Raw genomic sequence first — 12,191 nt, 5'->3', positions numbered from 1 at the left:
ATGTCAGAAGGACATCTTTTGGTCATCTGTTTGTATCTTTCCCAAGCTTCATAGAGGGATTCACCATCTTTTTGTTTGAAGGTCTGAACATCCACTCTAAGCTTACTCAGCTTTTGAGGAGGAAAGAACTTAGCCAAGAAGGCCGTGACCAGCTTATCCCAAGAGTCCAGGCTATCTTTAGGTTGTGAATCCAACCATGTTCTAGCTCTGTCTCTTACAGCAAAAGGGAAAAGCATGAGCCTGTAGACTTCAGGATCTACTCCATTCGTCTTTACAGTCTCACAGATCTGCAAGAACTCAGTTAAAAACTGATAGGGATCTTCTGATGGAAGTCCATGAAACTTGCAGTTTTGTTGCACTAGAGCAACTAGTTGAGGTTTCAGCTCAAAATTGTTTGTCCCAATGGTAGGGATTGAGATGCTTCTTCCATCAAACTTGGAAGTAGGTGTAGTATAATCACCAAGCATCCTCCTTGCATTATTGTTGTTAGGTTCGGCTGCCATGTCTTTTTCCTGTTCAAAAATTTCAGTAAGGTTGTCTCTGGATTGTTGTAATTTAGCTTCTCTTAATTTCCTCTTCAGAGTCCTTTCAGGTTCAGAGTCAGCTTCAACAAGAATGTCTTTTTTCTTGTTCCTGCTCATATAGGGAAGAAGAGAACAAGAAAAGAAAGAGGAATCCTCTATGTCACAGTAAAGAGGTTCCTTATTGTTAGTAGTAGAAGAAAGGGAATAAAGAAAGGAGAATCCAAACAGAAGGGTAAGGATAGGGGTAGTGAATTGAGATGAAGAGAGGTGAAGAAAAGTGTTAGTGAATGAATAAATAAATAGAATAATATGAGAGAAGGAGAAATTTTCGAAAATAAATTTTAAAAAAAGAGTTAAATGATTTTCGAAAAATAAAGATAAGAAATAAAATTAAAATTAAAATTTAAAACAATTAATTAATTAAATAAAGAATTTTTGAAAAAGAGGGGGATATTTTCGAAAATTAGAGAGAAAAGTTGTTAGATGGTTTTGAAAAAGATAAGAAACAAACAAAAAGTCAAATAGTTAGTTGAAAAAAAAATTTGAAAATCAAATTTGAAAAGATAAGAAGATAAGAAGATAAGAAGTTAGAAAAGATATTTTAAAATCAAATTTTTGAAAAAAGATAAAATTTTGAAAAAGATATGATATAAAAGATAAGATAAAAAGATATGATTAAAAAGATATGGTTAAAAAAGATTTAATTTTTAAAATTAAAATTAATTACTTGACTAACAAGAAACTAAAAGATATGATTCTAAAATTTAAAGATTGAACCTTTCTTAACAAGAAAGTAACAAACTTCAAATTTTTTGAATCAATCACATTAATTGTTAGTGTAATTTCAAAAATTTGAAATAAAATTAAGAAAGAGATTTTGAAAATAATTTTAAAATTTTCGAAATTAATAAGATAAAAATGAAAAAGATTTTATTTTTGAAAAAAAAATTGAAAAGATAGGATTTTTCAAATTGAAAATTTGACTTGACTTATGAGAAACAACTAATTCTAAAAATTTTTGATTAAGTCAACTCAAATTTTCGAAGATCATGATGAACATCAAGAACATATTTTTGAAAAAAAATTTTATGCAAAGAAAATATGCAAGACACCAAACTTAGAAATCTTTAATGCATAGACACTATGAATGCAAAAATGCATATGAAAAATAATAAAAGACACACAACAAGAAATCATCAAGATCAAACAAGAAGACTTACCAAGAACAACTTGAAGATCATGAAGAACACTATGAATGCATGCAGTGACGGATCCAGAAAATTTTGATAGTGGGGGCGAAATATATATAACATGATAATAATTTTTATAATAAAAATATTATGTTTACATAAAAGTTAACTATCAAATTATCTATTATAAATTTGTGTATAAATACATATATTATTTAACTTATTTTTAATGTGTATTTTATATTTTAAAATTTATATTTTAAGATTTATTCTATACAAGTGATTATTTTATGTATACATAACATAATTGTTGTTATAATTATATTTTGTTATTGTAAAATATAATTAAGTTTTAAAATATTTAATTACAAATTAAAATCTAAAATAGTAATTTAAATAATAATATAGAATTTAAAATTTAAACTTTTATATTTCATATTTTGAAATTTTGACAATATAATCAAAATGTCTTTATATATATATATGTGTGTGTGTAAACAATCATTTAAAATTCAACTTTCATACAATTAGCTCTTGATGATATTCATAGTTGAAAAAGTTTATTCAATTAGTGTAGCTGTTATGGAAAAAAACTAAAGCTAATTTTAAAAGAAAAAACACAAATGGATAGATAATATTTTTTCAGAGTCGATTTTTAAAAAAGAACACCAATCTTGTTTAAATTTAAAAATTAATCATTATAATGGACATCTAATATGAAGTTCTCAAATTGACTATTAAGTGTCTAAAGTTGAATAAAAATTATTGTGGGGTCTAATTAAATATTTTAGTGGGGACAAATAAATATTATTATTATATACTACTCAATAAAATTTCAAATTGTAGTGGGGGCGCTTGCCCCCACAGCTATAATAGTAGATCCGTCCCTGAATGCATGGAATTTTCGAAAAAATAATGCATAAATTTTAAAAACATGCAATTGACACCAAACTTAAAAATTGACTCAAGACTCAAACAAGAAACACAAAATATTTTTGGTTTTTATGATTTTATGATTTTTTTGTATTTTCTTTTGATTTTTTTGTTCAAAAAACATTTAAGAAAAAAGAAAATAAGAAATTCAAAATTTTTAATAAGAATTCCCGAAATCTTTCAATATTTGTCTAAAGCCCCAATCCAAGGGTTGGGCATGGCTTAATAGCCAGCCAGCTTTAGAAGATATAAATCAGGCATGCAACAGCTGATATTTCATCCAACTCCATATACATACCCGACCTGTTGACAAGTGGAGGCCTCAATCCAAGGGGGTTTGGATATGGCTTTACAGCCAACCAAGCATCAACATGTTACTTGTGAAACTCTAGAATTCATTCTTAAAAATTTAGAATAATTTTCGAAAACAGATGAGAAATTTTTGAAAAAAATTTTTTTGAAATTAAAACAAAAAGAAAATTACCTAATCTGAGCAACAAGATGAACCGTCAGTTGTCCATACTCGAACAATCCCCGGCAACGGCACCAAAAACTTGGTGCACGGAATTGTGATCATCAACAATGGCTCCAATTGTTTGGTAGCTCTCACACGTGAATTACACTTAGGCACAACTCTGCACAGCTAACCAGCAAGTGCACTGGGTCGTCCAAGTAATACCTTACGTGAGTAAGGGTCGATCCCACGGAGATTGTTGGTATGAAGCAAGCTATGGTCATCTTGTAAATCCCAGTCAGGCAGATTTAACTAATTTAAGGGATTATTGGTTTAAATAATGATTAATAAAATAAACAGAAAATTAGTAAATAGTTACTCATATAATTCAATGGCGGGAATTTCAGATAGGTGTATGGAAGTGCTATGTTCCTTCTGAATCTCTGCTTTCCTACTGCATCCATTCAATCCTTCTTACTCCTTTCCATGGCAAGCTGTATGTAGGGCATCACCGTTGTCAATGGTTACATCCCATCCTCTCAGTGAAAATGGTCCAAATGCTCTGTCACAGCACGGCTAATCATCTGTCGGTTCTCAATCAGGTTGGAATAGAATTCAGTGATTCTTTTTCGTCTGTCGCTAACACCCAGCCTTCAGAAGTTTGAAGCTTGTCACAGTCATTCAATCCCGGAATCCTACTCAGAATACCACAGACAAGGTTAGACTTTCCGGATTCCCATGAATGCCGCCATTAATTCTAGCTTATACCACGAAGATTCTGATTAAGAAATCCAAGAGATATGTGCCCGTTCTAAGGTAGAACGGAAGTGGTTGTCAATCACGCGCATTCATAGGTGAGAATGATGATGAGTGTCACGGATCATCACATTCATCAAGTTGAAGTGCAACGAATATCTTAGAACAGGAATAAATCGAATTGGATAGAAAATAATAGTAATTGCATTGAAACTTGAGGTACAGCAGAGCTCCCACCCTTAATCTATGGTGTGTAGAAATTCCACCGTTGAAAATACATAAGTGAAAGGTCCAGGCATGGCCGAATGGCCAGCCCCCATGATCTGAGAACTAACATCCCAAGATGTCTAATACAATAGTAAACTATCCTATTTATACTAGACTAGCTACTAGGGTTTACAGGAGTAAGTAATTGATGCATAAATCCACTTCCAGGGCCCACTTGGTGTATGTTTGGGATGAGCTTGATCTATCCACGAGCTGAGGCTTCTTTTGGAGTTGAACGCCAGGTTGTAACGTGTTTTGGGCGTTCAACTCCGGTTCGTGACGTGTTTTTGGCGTTTGACTCCAGACAGCAACATGAAACTGGCGTTGAACGCCAGTTTATGTTGTCTAATCACGAGTAAAGTATGAACTATTATATATTTCTGGAAAGCTCTGGATGGCTACTTTCCAACGCCATTGAGAGCGCGCCATTTGGAGTTCTGTAGCTCCAGAAAATTTATTTCGAGTGCAGGGAGGTCAGATTCCAACAGCATCAGCAGTCCTTTGTTAGCCTCCTATCAGAGTTTTGCTCAGGTCCCTCAATTTCAGCCAGAAAATACCTGAAATCACAAAAAAATACACAAACTCATAGTAAAGTCCAGAAATGTGAATTTAGCATAAAAACTAATGAAAACATCCCTAAAAGTAACTAGATCATACTAAAAACTACCTAAAAACAATGCCAAAAAGCGTATAAATTATCCGCTCATAAGTAACTTAGAAACTCTTGAGTTGCTAATGTCCAAGTGATTGATGATTGGGTGCCACTGACCTTAGATCTCACTAATTGAATCGGTGGAGAACTAGGACTTATGGACTTGGATTAACATAGCTCATTTGACTTTCCTTTATCATTTAGAGGATGACTTAATGGGGTTGATCCTTGCCAATTCTCATGTTGTGGTTAGTGATAAGGATAGAGATCCTTGACCACTAACCCTTGCCAATGCCTTTTTGTTATTTGAATTTCCTTATCATTTACTTTTCATGTCTCTTATTCCAAAAACCCCAAAATATTCCTTCATAGCCAATAATCATACACTTCATTGCAATCCTCGTGCGACGACCCGGAGTCCAAATACTCCGGTTAATTCTTATTTGCGGTTTATTCTTTGTGACAACCAAATTTTTTATTGGGAAGATTGTTTGTTGGTTTAGAACTATACTTGCAATGAAGATTTCATTTGTGAAATTCTAGACCATCAAAGAATTCACTCGTCAAAATGGCGCCGTTTCTGAGGAGTTGCAATGGTGCTATGTTATTAGCTATTGTATATATTGTGAATATCTTGATTTTTGGTTTGTTTGTTAGTTTTTGCTAGTTGTAGGATTTTGTTCTCTTTGTTTCTTGTTAGCTTTTGTTTTTATTTTCTCTTTCACTATGAATTCTCATGACTTTGGGTATGAGTGTGGTTCTAACTATGTTGTAGGAGATAGAAATTACAATAACGACATGCATCAAGGATTTGGAGATCAAAGGTGGGAGGAGCCCCAAGCTTATGGACAACCTTCTTGGCAACAACCTCGTACAGCTTCTTATGGGTATAATTCAAATCTTGATGCATACCAGTCTAATGTATGTGATGACGCTTATTATGGTTGTGAATCACAATCATCATATGCATATGAACCCCCTCCTCAATATAGCCCTCCACCATACTCACACGCCTTATACCCCCAACCACCTCCATATGATCCTAACCCATATCTACCCTACCAACCACCATATGAACCATATCTAGAACCACCACCATTCCAATACCAATACTCCCATTAACCACAAAGTCCATACACACCACCTCAAGAATTTCACCAATATGAACCACCTTCCAATTACAATAACCTTCCCTCAAACAATTAATCCTCTCTTCCACCATCACCTCCCGATGAAGCCCCCATGCTAGAATTGAGATATCTTGAATCTCATATATTAAGACGACACGAGGAGGATGAAAGGAAATTTGCGGAGTTAAGAGAAAAAATGGCTATCATGGTAGAAGCCATTGGCAACTGGTGCGCGAAATTGTGATCACTACAACTTCACACAACTAACCAGCAAGTGCACTGGGTCGTCCAAGTAATACCTTACGTGAGTAAGGGTCGATCCCACGGAGATTGTTGGTATGAAGCAAGCTATGGTCACCTTGTAAAGCTCAGTCAGGCAGACTCAAATGGATATGGTGATGAACGAAAATAACATAAAAGATAAAGATAGAGATACTTATGTAGTTCATTGGTAGGAACTTCAGATAAGCGCATGAAGATGCCTTCCCTTCCGTCTCTCAGCTTTCCTACTGTCTTCATCCAATCCTTCTTACTCCTTTCCATGGCAAACTCGTGTAGGGTTTCACCGTTGTCAATGGCTACCTCCCATCCTCTCAGTGAAAGCGATTGCATATGCTCTGTCACAGCATAGCGGAATTCAGCTGTCGGTTCTCGGTCAGGCCGGAATAATATCCATCGATACTTTTGCGTTTGTCACTAACGCCCCGCCTGCTAGGAGTTTGAAGCACGTCACAGTCATTCAGTCATTGAATCCTACTCAGAATACCATAGACAAGGTTTAGACCTTCCGGATTCTCTTGAATGCCGCCATCAGGTCCTGCCTATACCACGAAGATTCCGATTAAAGAATCCAAGAGATATTCACTAGAGCCTTGGTTGCTTGTAGAACAAAAGTGGTTGTCAGTCACCTTGTTCATGGGTGAGAATGATGATGAGTGTCACGGATCATCACATTCATCATGTTGAAGAACAAGTGATATCTTGGACAAAGAACAAGCGGAATTGAATAGAAGAACAATAGTAATTGCATTAATACTCGAGGTACAGCAGAGCTCCACACCTTAATCTATGGTGTGTAGAAACTCCACCGTTGAAAATACATAAGAACAAGGTCTAGGCAAGGCCGTGAGGCCAGCCTCCCAATGATCTAAGAACTAGATGTCCGAAGATTAAAAATACAATAGTAAAAGGTCCTACTTATAGAAAACTAGTAGCCTAGGGTGTACAGAGATGAGTAAATGACATAAAAATCCACTTCCGGGCCCACTTGGTGTGTGCTTGGGCTGAGCAATGAAGCATTTTCGTGTAGAGACTCTCCTTGGAGTTAAACGCCAGTTTTTATGCCAGTTTGGGCGTTTAACTCCCAATTAGGTGCCAGTTCCGGCGTTTAACGCTGGAATTTCTGTAGGTGACTTTGAACGCCGGTTTGGACCATCAAATCTTGGACAAAGTATGGACTATCATATATTGCTGGAAAGCCCAGGATGTCTACTTTCCAATGCCGTTGAGAGCGCGCTAATTGGGCTTCTGTAGCTCCAGAAAATCCACTTCGAGTGCAGGGAGGTCAGAATCCAACAGCATCTGCAGTCCTTTTCAGTCTCTGAATCAGATTTTTGCTCAGATCCCTCAATTTCAGCCAGAAAATACCTGAAATCACAGAAAAACACACAAACTCATAGTAAAGTCCAGAAAAGTGAATTTTAGCTAAAAACTAATAAAAATATACTAAGAACTTGACTAAAACTACTAAAAACATACTAAAAACAATGCCAAAAAGCGTATAAATTATCCGCTCATCACAACACCAAACTTAAATTGTTGCTTGTCCTCAAGCAACTGAAAATCAAATAAGATAAAAAGAAGAGAATATACTATAGACTCCAAATTATCAATGAAACTTAGCTCCAAATTAGATGAGCGGGACTAGTAGCTTTTTGCCTCCAAACAGTTTTGGCATCTCACTTTATCCTCTGAGGTTCAGAATGATTGGCTTCTTTAGGAACTCAGAATCCAGATAGTGTTATTGATTCTCTTAGTTAAGTATGATGATTCTTGAACACAGCTACTTTATGAGTCTTGGCCGTGGCCCAAAGCACTCTGTCTTCCAGTATTACCACCGGATACATACATGCCACAGACACATAATTGGGTGAACCTTTTCAGATTGTGACTCAGCTTTGCTAAAGTCCCCAATTAGAGGTGTCCAGGGTTCTTAAGCACACTCTTATTGCCTTGGATCACAACTTTATTTCTTTCTTTTTCTTTTCTTTTTCTTTCTCCCCTTTTTTTTTCTTTTTCGTTTTTCTCTTTCTCTTCTCTTTTTTTTTTGTATTCACTGCTTTTTCTTGCTTCAAGAATCATTTTTATGATTTTTCAGATCCTCAGTAACATGTTTCCTTTTTCATCATTCTTTCAAGAGCCAACAATTTTAACATTCATGAACAACAAATTCAAAAGACATATGCACTGTTCAAGCATACATTCAGAAAACAAAAAGTATTGTCACCACATCAATCTAATTAAGCTAGTTTTAAAGATGAATTTGAAACCCTGTACTTCTTGTTCTTTTGTGATAAAAACAGTTTTCATTTAAGAAAGGTGATGGATTTCATAGGACATTCATAACTTTAAGGCATAGACACTAAGACACTAATGATCATAAGACACAAACATGGATAAACATAAAGCATAATTTTCGAAAAACAGAAAAATAAAGAACAAGGAGATTAAAGAACGGGTCCACCTTAGTGATGGCGGCTTGTTCTTCCTCTTGAAGGTCTTATGGAGTTCTTGAGCTCCTCAATGTCTCTTCCTTGTCTTTGTTGCTCCTCTCTCATGATTCTTTGATCTTCTCTAATGATGATGGAGTGTTCTTGATGCTCCACCTTTAGTTGTCCCATGTTGGAACTCAACTCTCCTAGGGAGGTGTTAATTTGCTCCCAATAGTCTAGTGGAGGAAAGTGCATCCCTTGAGGTATCTCAGGGATCTCTTGATGAGAGGGGTCTCTTGTTTGCTCCATCCTTTTCTTAGTGATGGGCTTGAGGTCATGCCTTCTCAGTTGAACCGGCTTTGGATGCCATAAATGGTTATGGAAAAACGAAAAGCAACGCTTTTTCCACACCAAACTTAAAAGGTTTGCTCGTCCTCGAGCAAAAGAAGAAAGAGGAGAGTAGAAGAAGAAGAAATGAGGAAGAAGGGAATGGCTTTGTGTTCGGCCATGTATGGGTGGGTTTGGGAGGGAAAGTGGTTTGAATTTGAATGGTGAGGTAGGTGGGGTTTTATGAAGGATGGATGTGGGTGGTGAAGAGAAAGATGGGTGGTGGGGTTGGTGGGGATCCTGTGGGGTCCACAGATCCTGAGGTGTCAAGGAAAAGTCATCCCTGCACCAAATGTTGCTCAAAATCACGTTTTGAGCCATTTCTGGCGTTAAACGCCGGGCTGGTGCCCATTCCTGGCGTTTAACGCCAGGTTCTTGCCCTTTTCTGGCGTTTAACGCCAGTCTGGTGCCCCTTTCTGGCGTTAAACGCCCAGAATGGTGCCAGACTGGGCGTTAAACGCCCAACTGCTAGCCTCACTGGCGTTTAAACGCCAGTGAGTTCTTCCTCCAGGGTGTGCTGTTTTTCTTTCTGTTTTTTATTCTGTTTTTGCTTTTTCAATTGATTTTGTGACTTCTTATGATCATCAACCTACAAAAAACATAAAATAATCAAAAGGAAATATATAAAATATAATCATTGGGTTGCCTCCCAACAAGCGCTTCTTTAATGTCAGTAGCTTGACAGAGGGCTCTCATGGAGCCTCACAGATACTCAGAGCAATGTTGGAACCTCCCAACACCAAACTTAGAGTTTGAATGTGGGGGTTCAACACCAAACTTTTAGTTTGGTTGTGGCCTCCCAACACCAAACTTAGAGTTTGACTGTGGGGGCTCTGTTTGTCTCTGATTTGAGAGAAGCTCTTCATGCTTCTTCTCCATGGTGACAGAGGGATGTCCTTGAGCCTTAAACACAAAAGATTCTTCATTCACTTGAATTATCAGTTCACCTCCATCAACATCAATCACAGCCTTTGCTGTGGCTAGGAAGGGTCTGCCAAGGATGATAGATTCTTCCATGCATTTCCCAGTCTCTAGGACTATGAAATCAGTAGGGATGTAATGGTCCTCAATCTTAACCAAAACATCCTCTACAAGTCCATAAGCTTGTTTTCTTGAGTTGTCTGCCATCTCTAGTGAGATTCTTGCAGCTTGTACCTCAAAGATCCCTAGCTTCTCCATTACAGAGAGAGGCATGAGGTTCACACTTGACCCTAAGTCACACAGAGCCTTCTTGAAGGTCATGGTGCCTATGGTACAAGGTATTGAAAACTTCCCAGGATCTTGTCTCTTTTGAGGTAATTTTTGCCTAGACAAGTCATCCAGTTCTTTGGTGAGCAAAGGGGGTTCATCCTCCCAAGTCTCATTTCCAAATAACTTGTCATTTAGCTTCATGATTGTCCCAAGGTATTTAGCAACTTTCTCTTCAGTGACATACTCATCCTCTCCAGAGGAAGAATACTCATCAGAGCTCATGAAGGGCAGAAGTAAGTCTAGTGGAATCTCTATGGTCACATTTTGAGCCTCAGATTCCCATGGTTCCTCATTGGGGAACTCAGAGGAGGTTGGTGCACGCCCATTGAGGTCTTCCTCAGTGGCGTCCTCTTCCTCTCTTTCCTCTCCAGATTCGGCCATGGTTATGGCTTTGCACTCTCCTTTTGGATTTTCTTCTGTATTACTTGGGAGAGTACTAGGAGGGAGTTCAGTAACTTTCTTGCTCAGCTGTCCCACTTGTGCTTCCAAATTCCTAATGGAAGACCTTGTTTCAGTCATGAAACTTTGAGTGGTTTTGATTAGATCAGAGACCATGGTTGCTAAGTCAGAGGGGTTCTGCTTAGAATTCTCTGTCTGTTGCTGAGAAGATGATGGAAAAGGTTTGCTATTGCTAAACCTGTTTCTTCCACCATTGTTGTTGTTGAAACCTTGTTGAGGTCTCTCTTGATTCTTCCATGAGAAATTTGGGTGATTTCTCCATGAAGAATTATAGGTGTTTCCATAGGGTTCTCCTAGGTAATTCACCTCTTCCATTGAAGGGTTCTCAGGATCATAAGCTTCTTCTTTAGATGAAGCATCCTTAGTACTGCTTGGTGCATTTTGCATTCCAGACAGACTTTGCGAAATCAAATTGACTTGTTGGGTCAATATCTTGTTCTGAGCCAGAATGGCATTCAGAGCATCAATCTCAAGAACTCCTTTCTTCTGACTTGTCCCATTGTTCACAGGATTCCTTTCAGAAGTGTACATGAATTGGTTATTTGCAACCATTTCAATGAGCTCTTGAGCTTCTGTAGGCATCTTCTTCAGATGAAGAGATCCTTCAGCAGAGCTATCCAAAGACATCTTGGATAGTTCAGAGAGACCATCATAGAAAATACCTATGATGCTCCATTCAGAAAGCATGTCTGAAGGACATTTTCTGATTAATTGTTTGTATCTTTCCCAAGCTTCATAGAGGGATTCTCCATCCTTCTGTCTGAAGGTTTGGACTTCCACTCTAAGCTTACTCAATTTTTGAGGTGGAAAGAACTTTGCCAAGAAGGCATTGACTAGCTTTTCCCAAGAGTCCAGGCTTTCTTTAGGTTGTGAGTCCAACCATGTCCTAGCTCTGTCTCTTACAGCAAAAGGGAATAGCATCAGTCTGTAGACCTCAGGGTCAACCCCATTAGTCTTGACTGTGTCACAGATTTGCAAGAACTCAGCTAAAAACTGATGAGGATCTTCCATTGGAAGTCCATGGAACTTGCAATTCTGTTGCATTAGAGAAACTAATTGAGGCTTAAGCTCAAAGTTGTTTGCTCCAATGGCAGGGATAGAGATGCTTCTCCCATAGAAGTCGGGAGTAGGTGCAGTAAAGTCACCCAGCACCTTCCTTGCATTGTTTGCATTGTTGTTGTTTTCGACTGCCATGGGTTCTTCTTCTTTGAAGATTTCTGTTAGGTCCTCTACAGAGAGTTGTGCCTTAGCTTCTCTTAGCTTTTGCTTCAAGGTCCTTTCAGGTTCAGGGTCAGCTTCAACAAGAATGCCTTTGTCTTTGTTCCTGCTCATATGAAAGAGAAGAAAACAAGAAAATATGGAATCCTCTATGTCACAGTATAGAGATTCCTTGAGGTGTCAGAGGAAAAGAAAAATAGAAGGCAGAAGTAGAAAATTCGAACTTATCAAAGAAGATTGAGTTCGAATTTTGCATTAA

The 12,191-nt window shown here is 37.4% G+C and overlaps 2 non-coding genes across 2 annotated transcripts; both read left to right on the top strand.

The window, feature by feature from the left end:
• Nucleotides 1-104, top strand: LOC130942414 (small nucleolar RNA R71). Its single transcript, XR_009070984.1, has one exon. It is a non-coding gene; the product is annotated as a small nucleolar RNA R71 (small nucleolar RNA).
• Nucleotides 105-11,395: 11,291 nt separating this feature from the next.
• Nucleotides 11,396-11,503, top strand: LOC130943127 (small nucleolar RNA R71). Its single transcript, XR_009071660.1, has one exon. It is a non-coding gene; the product is annotated as a small nucleolar RNA R71 (small nucleolar RNA).
• The last annotated feature ends 688 nt before the right edge of the window (nt 11,504-12,191 follow it).

This window comes from Arachis stenosperma, chromosome 7, assembly GCF_014773155.1.
Source record: "Arachis stenosperma cultivar V10309 chromosome 7, arast.V10309.gnm1.PFL2, whole genome shotgun sequence".
In the NCBI taxonomy this organism is placed as follows: Eukaryota; Viridiplantae; Streptophyta; class Magnoliopsida; order Fabales; family Fabaceae; genus Arachis; species Arachis stenosperma.
The sequence above is the reverse complement of the archived record's forward strand: the minus strand, read 5'-3'. Positions and strand labels throughout refer to the sequence as shown.